This window comes from Tursiops truncatus, chromosome 4, assembly GCF_011762595.2.
Source record: "Tursiops truncatus isolate mTurTru1 chromosome 4, mTurTru1.mat.Y, whole genome shotgun sequence".
In the NCBI taxonomy this organism is placed as follows: domain Eukaryota; kingdom Metazoa; phylum Chordata; class Mammalia; order Artiodactyla; family Delphinidae; genus Tursiops; species Tursiops truncatus.
The window spans coordinates 97998629-98011041 of record NC_047037.1 but is presented as its reverse complement, the minus strand read 5'-3'; the positions used below and the strand labels follow the sequence as shown (position 1 = coordinate 98011041).

At 39.2% G+C, this 12413-nt stretch overlaps 2 protein-coding genes across 3 annotated transcripts in view; one reads left to right on the top strand and one right to left on the bottom strand.

The window, feature by feature from the left end:
* CPOX (coproporphyrinogen oxidase) overlaps positions 1-12413 on the bottom strand; it is an 84590-nt gene that overhangs the window by 54590 nt on the left and 17587 nt on the right. The gene's annotated exons all lie outside the window — the stretch shown is intronic.
* Positions 9284-12413, top strand: part of ST3GAL6 (ST3 beta-galactoside alpha-2,3-sialyltransferase 6) — a 100426-nt gene continuing 97296 nt past the window's right edge. The window contains exon 1 of the mRNA XM_073804361.1: positions 9284-9387. The gene's annotated coding sequence lies outside the window, so the exon portion shown is untranslated. The remainder of the gene's footprint in view (positions 9388-12413) is intronic.

The following is a 12413-nucleotide window of genomic DNA, read 5'->3' as shown; positions in this document are numbered from 1 at the left end:
AGGTGGATGGACCTAGAGTCTGTCATACAGCGTGAAGTAAGTCAGAAAGAGAAAGACAAATACCGTAAGCTAACACATATATATGGAATCTCCGAAAAAAAAAAATGTCATGAAGAACCTAGGGGTAAGATGGGAATAAAGATACAGACCTACTAGAGAATGGACTTGAGGATATGGGGAGGGGGAACGGTAAGCTGTGACAAAGTGAGAGAGAGGCATGGACATATATACACTACCAAACGTAAAATAGATAGCTAGTGGGAAGCAGCCGCATAGCACAGGGAGATCAGCTCGGTGCTTTGTGACCACCTAGAGGGGTGGGATAGGGAGGGTGGGCGGGAGGGAGATGCAAGAGGGAAGAGATATGGGAACATATGTATATGTATAACTGATTCACTTTGTTATAAAACAGAAACTAACATACCATTGTAAAGCAATTATCCTCCAATAAGGACATAAAGACAAACAAACAAAAAAAAACCAAAAATTCAATAACTATTCAGACAACTTCTATTTATCCTTTTTTTTTTGAAGTTTTGAATTTTTTTAATTTATTTTTTTATACAGCAGGTTTTTATTAGTCATCAGTTTTATACACATCAGTGTATACATGTCAATCCCAATATCCTAATTCATCACACAACCACCCACACCACCGCTTTCCCCCCTTGGTGTCCATACATTTGTCCTCTACATCTGTGTCTCAATTTCTGCCCTGCAAACCGGTTCATCTGTACCATTTTTCTAGGTTCCACATACATGCGTTAATATACGATATTTGTTTTTCTCTTTCTGACTTATTTCACTCTTTATGACAGTCTCTAGATCCATCCACGTCTCAGCAAATGATCCAATTTTGTTTCTTTTTATGGCTGAGTAATATTCCATTGTATATATGTACCACAACTTCTTTATCCATTTGTCTGTCGATGGGCATTTAGGTTGCTTCCATGACCTGGCTATTGTAAATAGTGCTGCAATGAACATTGGGGTGCGTGTGTCTTTTTGAATTATGGTTTTCTCTGAGTATATGTCCAGTAGTGGGATTGCTGGATCATATGGTAATTGTATTTTTACTTTTTTAAGGAACCTCCATACTGTTCTCCATAGTGGCTGTATCAATTTACATTCCCACCAACAGTGCAAGAGGGTTCCCTTCCAATATTATTATTGTTTAAGACATTTCATATTCATTTAGATTTACCCATGTATTTACCCTTTCTGTTGTTCATTATGTCTTCCTATTTCATTTTGCTTTCTATCTGGAACCATTTACCTTCTGACTAAAGAATTCCCATTAGTATTTCTTTAGTGTAAGTCTACTGTGAATAATTTTTTCAGTTTTTTCATGTGAAAACATCTTTATTTCACTTTCATTTTAGAAAGTTATTTTTCAGTGGGTGCAAAATTCTAGTACAGTTATTTTCTTCTAGCTCTGACATTAGTTGTCACTTTGATGTTTGTGGTCTACTTTCTTTTGTTGAGAATTCAAGCATCAGTTTTATCATGGCTATTTTAAAAATCATACATCTTTTTCCTCTAGCTTGTATTAATATTTTCTCTGTCTTTGGTTTTGAAAAATGTTACTATGATACACCTATATGTATGCTTTCTCTGTATTTAATTTAAATGATGTTTATGGTTTCCTGAATTTGTGGCTTCATGTTTATTATGAACATCATTTTGATCTTCAAATTTTATCTCTGCTTCATCTGTCTCTTCTGAATTTGTTTTGGTTTGTTTTTTGTAGGATTTAAATTACATATATGTTAAATATTTTCACTATTTCCCATATATGTCTTATGCTTCCTCTTTTTTTTTTTTTGTATATTCCATTCTGTTTTTCTCTCTGTGCTTTGTACAGAAGATTTTCTCCCAATGTATGTTCCAATTTACTAATGCTCTCCTAAATTGCTTCTAATCTACTGCTCTTAACTTTTTAATTTTAGTTATTATATTTTTTCAGCTCTATAATTTCATTTGAAGAATTTTTATATTTTTGAGTTTTATGCTGAGATTTTCCATTTTGTGATCTTATTTCTGGAACATATTAATATGTTATTTTAAAGATCACGTATAATAATTCCAATATTTGGATCTCCAGTAAGTATATTTCTATAATCTGTTTTTCTCTTATTTTTCAGTCATGTGGTTTTGCCTCCTAGTAATTTTTCATTAGCAGCTAGAAAATACATTTGATAAATTGTAGTGATATTTTAAGACTCTAGATAATATCTTCTAGAGAGCATTCATTTTTGTTTGGTAGTTAGATAAAAGGAAGATTAATTTTAATTAAATCAAGGATTAAGTTGATTTAATGTCTAGCCCTTATAGAGTTGTAAGTTAAAATTGGAATGTTTGCCTGAGCCTCTCCTTGGTTGGCCTGAAGTCCAATTTTTGACCACCAGCACTGTAAGACTGCTAGAAATTTTGCTTAGCTTCTCAGCCTCCTGGCTTCTACTTACAAACAGACAAACATCTAAAAGGAGAACTTAGGGCCAAACTGGGCTCACTTCTCTATTCTTGCATTCTGTCTTAGCCTAGGTTCCCTAGAAAATAGATCCTGAGGTAAAGGTTAAGTGCTAATTTTTAACAGGGAGGTATAACTCTGAGATAGTAAAAGTAAAGGGAAAATAAAGTGGGTAGAAAAGGAGGAAAAGGAAATATGAGCTAGTGTATTACTGCAGATGACCACCGCTTCATGAAGAGAGGCTCACTGTATAGAAACACTTTGTCTTGGAGTAGTCTGATAGGGGGAGAAAGAGAGAGGAATTTATTCAATGGCTCCCTCTATTGATTGACTTAACTTTCATTGGTCAAAATTTACCCACAAGACATTAACTTCTATGCATTCCTGATGTTTCAACGGGTCTCTTCAGACCCACCAAGGAAACTGAATCCCATACCCTACAACATGTTGATTCTTCTAACTCCAGAACTAGTGAGAGTAATCAGATCCTTGATGGGTATGGTGGGGCCTGGTGCCATAGCTGCAGCAACTCATACCACATCAGGAGCAATGGAGTTTGTGTGGAGACTAGCACTCACCTTGGGGGAGGCTGAGGCAGCCTGCAAAGCTTGTTGAAGAAATGGTTGTGACCTTGTGTCCACAGTAAGTTTGAGGACCTGGAGAACAGTTAGGGCCTAGAAGATTTAAGGAGGTTCCTCAATGTGTCCAATGCACCTTCTCCTGGGAATCTTGACCTATCAAAGCCCTTAGTAGCTTCATAGTTTCCAAATGTCTTTAAGCAGTGGTTTTATGTATTGTCCAGCATTTCTGATTCTCAGGGGAAGGTTTAGTCTGCAACCAACCACTCCACATTACTAGAAAAGAAAAAAAAAAAAGGCACTGCTATCTTTTAAAGATCTTATAATGGTAACATATAATGTTATCCACAGGCACAACTGACATCCAAATATAGCTAAAAAACTACTTGACATCAGCTGCAGAGTAAAACTAGTGGGACACCAAGAAGCCAGGTTCTCACTTGTTAGATATAAATCACCCCTCATCTCTATGTTGACTCCTCAGATAAGTTCAGTTGATATTTTCAAAGTCAACTTGCCCTTGATTTCCTCAGATGAGTCACTGTTAGTGTTACTCACCCATTGGAAAGTCCCGTCCTCAGGAAACCACTAATCACGGGTGGGGCCATAAGAGAAGGGCACACAATATACCAATTATATCATCTCTGAAGCAGAGGGTTCACAAGTGCCTTTATTTTTTTTCTGAATGCATAAATTCCTTTATTGAAAATATTGGGTTAGCACTGCAGTACATATACTCAATATCCATAAATCAAGGACCACACATTTCTGATTGGAAAATACTGTTTTAAATAGAGAACACAGCATCTGGATATGCTCTCACAAGTATAATATCATGGACTAAACTAGGTAGGAGTGAACTATATGCAAAATGACCATTTTGTTAATAGCATATGGCTGCAAATGGCATAAATGGTAAATGTGATCATCATGAGACATTCCTGGTGTCTCACACCAACACATAGTTTAACAAGCAGATTAAGGTTAAACTGCCAATAAGTTGTTAATTAAGAGTTCTCAGTAGGAGGACTTGGGTGAAAGTACACCCAGTCTATAGATTTAAGATTTTATAGCATTCATTTAAACTTGCATGGAATGTGAGTGGAGTAAAATAATTGTTGATTTGACAGGAGGCCACTTGGCAATTTGTTTGTTCTCTTTTATATATAGTCTAAAATAAGAGAATATCTAGCTAAAGGAAATATTCTGTCAGCTTAAGGCCAACATTCTAAGAACTGTTTACTTCTTTAAAATGTAGTTATATAAACACTACTTTTCATTAATTTTTCCTTTCAAAGATCACTATGTGTTTAATTCTGACTGCTGCAAAAACTCAACTCACACTAATCATTATCTCTTCTTCCTTTTCCCAGCTAAAGTCTATCTCTGGTCTAACCTACAGTCTATAATTCAACTTCTTGTGACATACTCTAAGAATTTCAGAATCTCCTCATCTGCTGCTGTTCCAAAACATTACTGACCTATATGAACCCTGTAATTTTTAGCCTCTTCCAAATTAGGCCAAAGATTTTAGCTCTTTTTTTTTTTTTTTTTAAGATTTTAGCTCTTAATGAAACCTCCTTATAGAAATTTACCATTGTATCTGTTCTATATTTTTATGTAATGTAAAAAACAGGAAGAATCAGTGTAAGGAGCTCATTAGGACCACTAAATAAAGGTCTTCTCTTATATTTGCTACCTTCTCAGGGCACTTAGATGCCTCTCTTTAGAAAAATGTCATCCTTTGGAGAATGGTAAGAGATGCATGCTTAATCATACAGTTCATGGAAATTGAGAAATGTTTCATTAGCTTCCTCCAAAATAACAATAAGTTTACTGCAAAGGTTTTAGGATAACAACCTTTCTCTACTTCCTCCCAATCTGTCATTGTCACCACCATGGGTCATCCTTGCCACAGCAATCTGAATATGTGTGGCCAATGGGAAATGATGACTCTTCCAAAGAGAAGAGGACCCTTCTTCAGTAAAGGGAACATACACAGCTCTGGTTTCCTGCTAGAGCTTAACGTATAAGCCCCATTCAACATCAAGAAATACTGTATCACAAAATTGTGTATGCAGTTAAAAAACTATGTGTGCAGTATGATCTCAGTTATAAAATATGTGTGTCTATAAAACATGTATGCATGTATGAGGATATATAGTAAAGTGTTAACCAATTATGGATCATGGAATTATGGGTACAAGCTAATTTCTATGCACTTATTTGTGTTGTCGTCATTTTATTTATTGGACATGTAATATTTTTTTCAAAAAACTTAAAAAAAAAACTGTTTTGTCAGATGTTGTGCTCTTCCAGGTAAAATACATGCGCTATGCTCTTCTAGGTATGTAAGTCAGTAAATAAACATGACATGCGTAGAACAAGCAACTAGCTTGTTCTCAATAAATGTCAACTATTATGGATACAGCACAGGAAATTAAATGTAACTTTTTCATGAAATGCAATTTTAAAATATCTATATTTAAAGGCATGGGTCTTAAAAGAGTGTACAGATCTACAAAGGAACCAAGCAATCTACTAAAAGTGCTTGCCTCCTTTTTTATTTTTTTAGTTTAATTTAATTTTATTTTATTTTGCCACATTGTGCTGCTCACGGGATCTTACTTCCCCCACCAGGGATTGAACCCAGTTCCCCTGGAGTGGAAGCCCAGAGTCCTAACCACTGGACCACCAGGGAATTTCCACTTGCTTCCTTTCTTAAAATGAGGTATAACTGAAACAGGAAAAAAAAGACTTATAAAGACTATTAGGCAGAGGACTATAAGAGATTTGAAGTCAACAACTCTTTAGCTGTGAGTGCTGCCCCTCACTGGCTAAGGTTATAATCTGGGTAAAAAATAATGAAAAAATATTTGGAGAGAAAAATGATGAGCAAAAGAAGACTAGAAGAGGGAAAAGAGGACAGGAACAGAAAGGAGAGAAAAAAGTTAGAGCTAATTATAATGATTAATAGGAGGAAAGAGAAAAGAGAACAATAAAATGAATAACAATTGGAGGGGACTTCCCTGGTGGCACAGTGTTAAGAATCTGCCTGCCAATGTAGGGGACATGGGTTCGAGCCCTGGTCTGGGAAGATCCCACATGCTGCCGAGCAACTAAGCCCATGTACAACAACTACTGAGCCTGCACTCTAGAATCCGCGAGCCACAACTACTGAAGCGCACGCACCTAGAGCCCCTGCTCCGCAACAAGAGAAGCCACTGCAATGAGAAGCCCGTGCACTGCAACAAAGAGTAGCCCCCACTTGCTGCAACTAGGGAAAAGCCCACGTGCAGCAACGAAGACCCAACATGGCCAAAAATAAATAAATAAATAGATAGATACATAAATAAATAGTCCTCATGATTCTGAGAAACTAATAAACTGTCTTCATGGACTCTCCCTTGGCTCTCATGGGCCACACAAGGTGGTTCCCCATTCTCTCTAATGACCTTGTCATGACATACACCACTCAGCTCTTGTTCTCTCTTCTCCTCTCACTCCACTCCCAGCCAGTCTTGACTAGTGGTGAATAATACTCACCTCAGTGTACCATGACCTCAGAAACCTGCCCACAACAAGCACCCTGCAACCATCTCCCCTTCTCTTCCCTGCATTTATAGAGAAGCATATCCGTGCCTCTTTCGTAGCATGAATTACTATTAAATTTGCTTGTGTGCCTGGAGCATGAGCTCTGTAATGGCAGAGATCTGTTATTCATCTTTACTTCCCCTGCACAAAGATTAGGGTCTGACGTGAAATAGGGAGGTCTGCAGAACTATTTGGTGAAAACTGTGTTTGATGTCTCGATCCACTTCATAATGTTACATTCCTTCCAAACTGAAAGTTCTTAGTCTAATAGAAAGAATGAAGCCTGGGATCCATTCTCTGGTTTGCTAGACATAGGACTTTAGGTAAATTATTTAACCTTTCAGCATCTGTTTTCTGTGAGAGTTTTGGGAAAGTAGTAGATAGTATATTGAAAATATATAAAGTACCTATCATTGTGACACATCGTAGGTGTTCGATGGAGTGTGGCTATTATTTACTTTGTTCCTGTGGCCCCTGATGGTCACACCCCTACTAAAGGTTGTGTGTGGGCACGTTACACACCTAGATGGAGAAAGGGAAGCTATCACCTGATCAACACATGTTCTTTAGAAAATTTCCTGGCCCTAACTTCCCACTAGGATCATTCACTAATCAATGACACTATTTAATATTGCCATAATCCCTTGTGCCCTTATTTCAGTGATAGTCATAACCTACGGAGGTTATATTTTTCTTTCTTTGTCTGGAGATTTCTTGTTCTGACATGCTTGCTATTTCACACTGAAATTATTCTGTACATGTATAAAAGAATCAAACTTTAAAATGAAGGGGGCTTCCCTGGCGGTGCAGTGGTTAGGAATCCGCCTACCAATGCAGGGATACGGGTTCAATCCCTGGTCCGGGAAGATCCCTCATGCCGCGGAGCAACTAAGCCCCTGAGCCACAGCTGCTGAGCCTGCGCTCCAGAGCCGGTGAGCCACAGCTACTGAAGCCCACACGCCTAGAGCCTGTGCTCTGCAACAAGAGAAGACACCGCAATGAGAAGCCCACGCACCGCAACGAAGAGTAGCCCCTGCTCACCGCAACTAGAGAGAGCCCGCGCACAGCAATGAAGACCCAATGCTGCAAAAAATAAATTTAAAAAAATATACATATAGGGAATGTTGTCTTTTCAGAACCAAACCTTAAGCACTGACTAAATGATGAAATTTAAATTTTCTTATCATTATAAATGCACGGTAGCACTCTCTCTCTCTATATATCTCCCAGTCATAAAAAGTAAATAGGTTTCTTTGCTTTGAACTGAGAGATACTTTGGTTAAAAAGCATCTGTTGTGAGTAAACCTTACTTGTTTTCACAATACAAAGAACTATCTGGGCCTGCATTAGTTTAGATGGTCAGATAACTGATCACAGGTTAAATGTTGAGGGCAAGAGAATGACCGTTTATTGCAGTCGCCAGACAGAGAAGAGTGCCTGTCACGAAACAGATAAGAAAACTCTATGAACAAATGCATCTTCTCCAGCACTCAGCTATTACCAAGCCCAGCAGGAATTTGGACCTAGGCTTGGCTGACCCCAAAGCCCGTGATCCTCTTACTCTTGCCTCTCCCTGCCTCTGGAAAGCAGGATGCAGTATGTGAGTGGTCCTTCTAACGTGTTGTCCAGCTGCCATTCCTCATATCACAAAGTACAAAATCTATAACCCATTCCCCTTCTCACTACAATATTGGTAACCCAATTTGTCACTCTACCAGAACTACAGAAGGAAGGGAGGGCTTAAAAGAAGTCATCCCCCAAAAGAAATTTCTATTATCTCAAGTATATTTGGAGCGAACTGGAGACTAGAAAGGCAGGTAGTTTCTCGTACATCGATAGATAAGAGTGACCCTGGTAAACCATTTCCTGAAAACAATTTTTTGGTGCTGATCTGAAAGTGAGTGGTTCTGTTTGGTCTCGTGTTGGTTTGTGGGTGGTTGGTTTAGGATGGGATGAACCATTTTTTCTTTTAAATTTTTATTTATTTATTTTGGTTTCTCTGGGTCTTAGTTGCGGCATGTGGGATCTCCGTTGCAGCATTTAGGATCCTTAGTTGCGGCGGTATGAGGGATCTTTTTTTTATTTGCAGCACGTGGGTTTCTTAGTCACAGCATGCGGACTCTTAGTTGTGGCAAGAATGGGGGATCTAGTTCCCTGACCAGGGATCGAACCTGGGACCCCTGAATTGGGAGCACGGAGTGTTACCCTCTGGACCACCAGGGAAGTCCGGGATGAACAATTTTATGGTTAAGGGGTTGTGGGTAAGATCACTGCCTTCACCCCTCCTCAGGCTTGTCAGACCGGCTTGTTGGAAAGGATGAGCCTGTCAGTTGCAGGCAGCAATTTTCAGGCTATATGGACTGTAGAAGGGATTTGAGTTAATCCATTATTTCCCAAACTTGACCTCCCTCTGACCAACTTCTATCTGGCTAACCGTCTAATTTCCCTGGGGGGTTTCCTTTTATAACAAAACAACTTTGTTTTGATTTAGCCTAGGACTAGGCTTAGGTTTTAGGGAGGAAACGCCTTTAAACAATTCGCATTTGAAATGAGGAAGTGAAAAAAAAAAAAAATGAGGAGGCAAAGCCAGCTGTTTCCTACAAACCCTTGATAACGGTGCAGCGGTTCATTGTCCTTCTGCCCCAGTGGAAACTGGCTTCCGCCCTTGCCTTGTCTGCTGCTTTTCCAGCCTCCCTCACCTGTCCAGACAGCTGTAACCTCCCCACTTGTCATCACCCCCGCAAGGTAAGATTCTGAGATACATGTGTGAGCTCTGGGACAACTCGGTCTTTACTCAGTTTTGAGCAAAGCTACACTTTTCTTACAATGGCTGTGACAGGTGACACTTTACAAATACTGCCTCCTTTAATCCTCATAGCTCCCCATGAAGAAGACTGTATTATTATCCTCATTTCATAGAAGAGGGAAGCGAGACTTAAGCCGTGTGTCCAAGTCATTTTTCTGATTCCAAGGCCTGTTCTCTGAACCAGAGGGTTTCAAAATGTCTTCCCATCAGCAGAGTGCTGGTTAGGAACAGAGATTTCCAGGCAGCCAGCTCAGAGATCCTGACTGAGTAAACGTGGAGTGAAGCCCGGCAATCTGTTCTAACGTCTCTGATGGAGGCAGGATTTAAATCTTTCCAGTGATGTTCTCCGCCTTTACATGGCCTGCTTGGTACAGCCCCTTCACACTTCTCAGTGCTGATTGATCACTCCCGCCGGGTTCTCAGAGCACTCTGCTCTCACGGCTAGTATATGTTAGCTTACTAACAGACAAGGCCACGGTGTGTTAAAATTAGCTGGTTTTAGTTCTGTCTTCCTGACTAGTTGGGAGCTACTTGATGCCGAGGATACTGTTTCTTTTTGACTTCCTCTTCCTGAATTGCTTCTTCCACTGATCTTTACATAGCTGGGTTCTCTTTATTATTGGGGCTTCAACTTAAAAGTTTCCTCCTCAGAGAACCTTTTATAATGACCTTAAGAATTAATTCAGCTCATACAGCTCAATATTAAAATAACAAACAACCCAATCCAAAAATGGGCAGAAGACCTAAATAGACATTTCTTCAAAGAAGATATACAGATTGCCAACAAACACATGAAAGGATGCTCAACATCACTAATCATTAGAGAAATGCAAATCAAAGGTACAATGAGGTATCACCTCACACCAGTCAGAATGGCCGTCATCAAAACATCTAGAAACAATAAATGCTGGAGGGGATGTGGAGAAAAGGGAACCCTCTTGCACTGTTGGTGGGAATGTAAATTGATACAGCCACTATGGAGAACAGTATGGTGGTTCCTTAAGAAACTAAAAATAGAACTACCATACGACCCAGCAATCCCACTACTGGGCATATACCCTGAGAAAACCATAATTCAGAAAGAGTCATGTATCAAAATGTTCATTGCAGCTCTATTTACAATAGCCAGTTCATGGAAGCAACCTAAGTGTCCATCAACAGATGAATGGATAAAGAAGCTGTGGCACATATATACAATGGAATATTACTCGGCCATAAAAAGAAACGAAATTGAGTTATTTGTAATGAGGTGGATGGACCTAGAGTCTGTCATACAGAGTGAAGTAAGTCAGAAAGAGAAAAACAAATACCGTATGGTAACACATATATGTGGGATCTAAAAAAAAAAAACGGTCATGAGGAACCTAGGGGCAGGACGGGAATAAAGATGCAGATGTGGAGAATGGACTTGACGACTCAGGGAGCGGGAAGGGTAAGCTGGGACAAAGTGAGAGAGCGGCATGGAAATATATACACTATCAAATGTAAAATAGATAGCTAGTGGGAAGCAGCCGCATAGCACTGAGAGATCAGCTTGGTGCTTTGTGACCACCTAGAGGGGTGGGATAGGGAGAGTGGGAGGGAGGGAGACGCAAGAGGGAAGAGATATGGGGATATATGTATATGTATACTTTGTTATATATATTTATACTTTGTTATATATATTTATACTTTGTTATAAAGCAGAAACGAACACACCATTGTAAAACTGTAAAACAGTTATACTCCAATAAAGATGTTAAAAAAAGATTATATCTCAATAAAACTAGAAAGAATAAATTAAAAAATAAAATAGTTAAAAAAAGAATTCAGAACCCCACCACTCATTCACTGTCGTATCACCCTATTTTCATATAGCGTAGAGCACAGAGATTTGCATAGTAGGTGCTCAATTAGAACTAGATTATCCAAAGCCAGATTAAGTACATGTGTAGGACACCAGGAAAAGAGGTACCCTGTTTTATTTTTAAATAAAAATCGACATATAATTATATATTTTTTTTCTTTCTTTTTTTTTTTTTTTTTGCGGTACGTGGGCCTCTCACTGTCGTGGTCTCTCCCGTTGCGGAGCACAGGCTCCGGACGCGCAGGCTCAGCGACCATGGCTCATAGGCCCAGCTGCTCCACGGCAAGTGGGATCTTACAGGACCGGGGCATGAACCCGTGTCCCCTGCATCGGCAGGCGAACTCTCAACCACTGCGCCACCAGGGAAGCCCTATAATTATACTTTTAAACTGTAGAAATGTGGAAAAAAAAAAAATTAGGATTTTCCTGGTCTCTCTTCCACTTACATTATGGCTTAAAATTACTTTTATATAGAATTACTTATTGAAAATAAGCTCCATAACATGTGGGGTCTTTGAGTCTCTAAAGGTTTTAAACTAGCACTGGTATGTGTTTAACATCTTCGTTTTCCAAAACATTTTGAAAATAAATTGGGCAGGTATTATTATTCAGTCCCATGCTGAAGAGGTGGGAAAAAAAAAAAAAGGAAGAAAAAAAAAGGAAGAAAAAAAGGGAAGAATAAGCACACAAAAGAGGATGTAGCATCAGATCTCACAGGTTAAAGGCTCAGTCCTACAAGAGTGCCCCTTCCTCCCCACTTCAGACAGCAGTCACCAAGTCCCGGTTGTCACCTATGCTTCTGATCTATAGATTGGAGGTTCCAATGACCCCCTCCTTGGGTTTGGTTTATTTGCTAGAGCCGCTCATTTTACTTACTAGATTGCTGGTTTATTATAAAAGGATGTAACTCAGGAACAGCCAGATGGAAGAGATACATAGGGCAAGGAATGGGGAAAGGGTACAGAGCTTCTCCAAGCACACTACTCTCCCCAAATCTTCATGTGTTCACCAACCTGGAAGCCCTCTGAACCCCATCCTGTTCGGTTTTTACAGTAGGCATAATTGATTAAATCATTGGCCAATGGTGACTGAATTCAATCTTCAGCCCCTCTCCCCTCC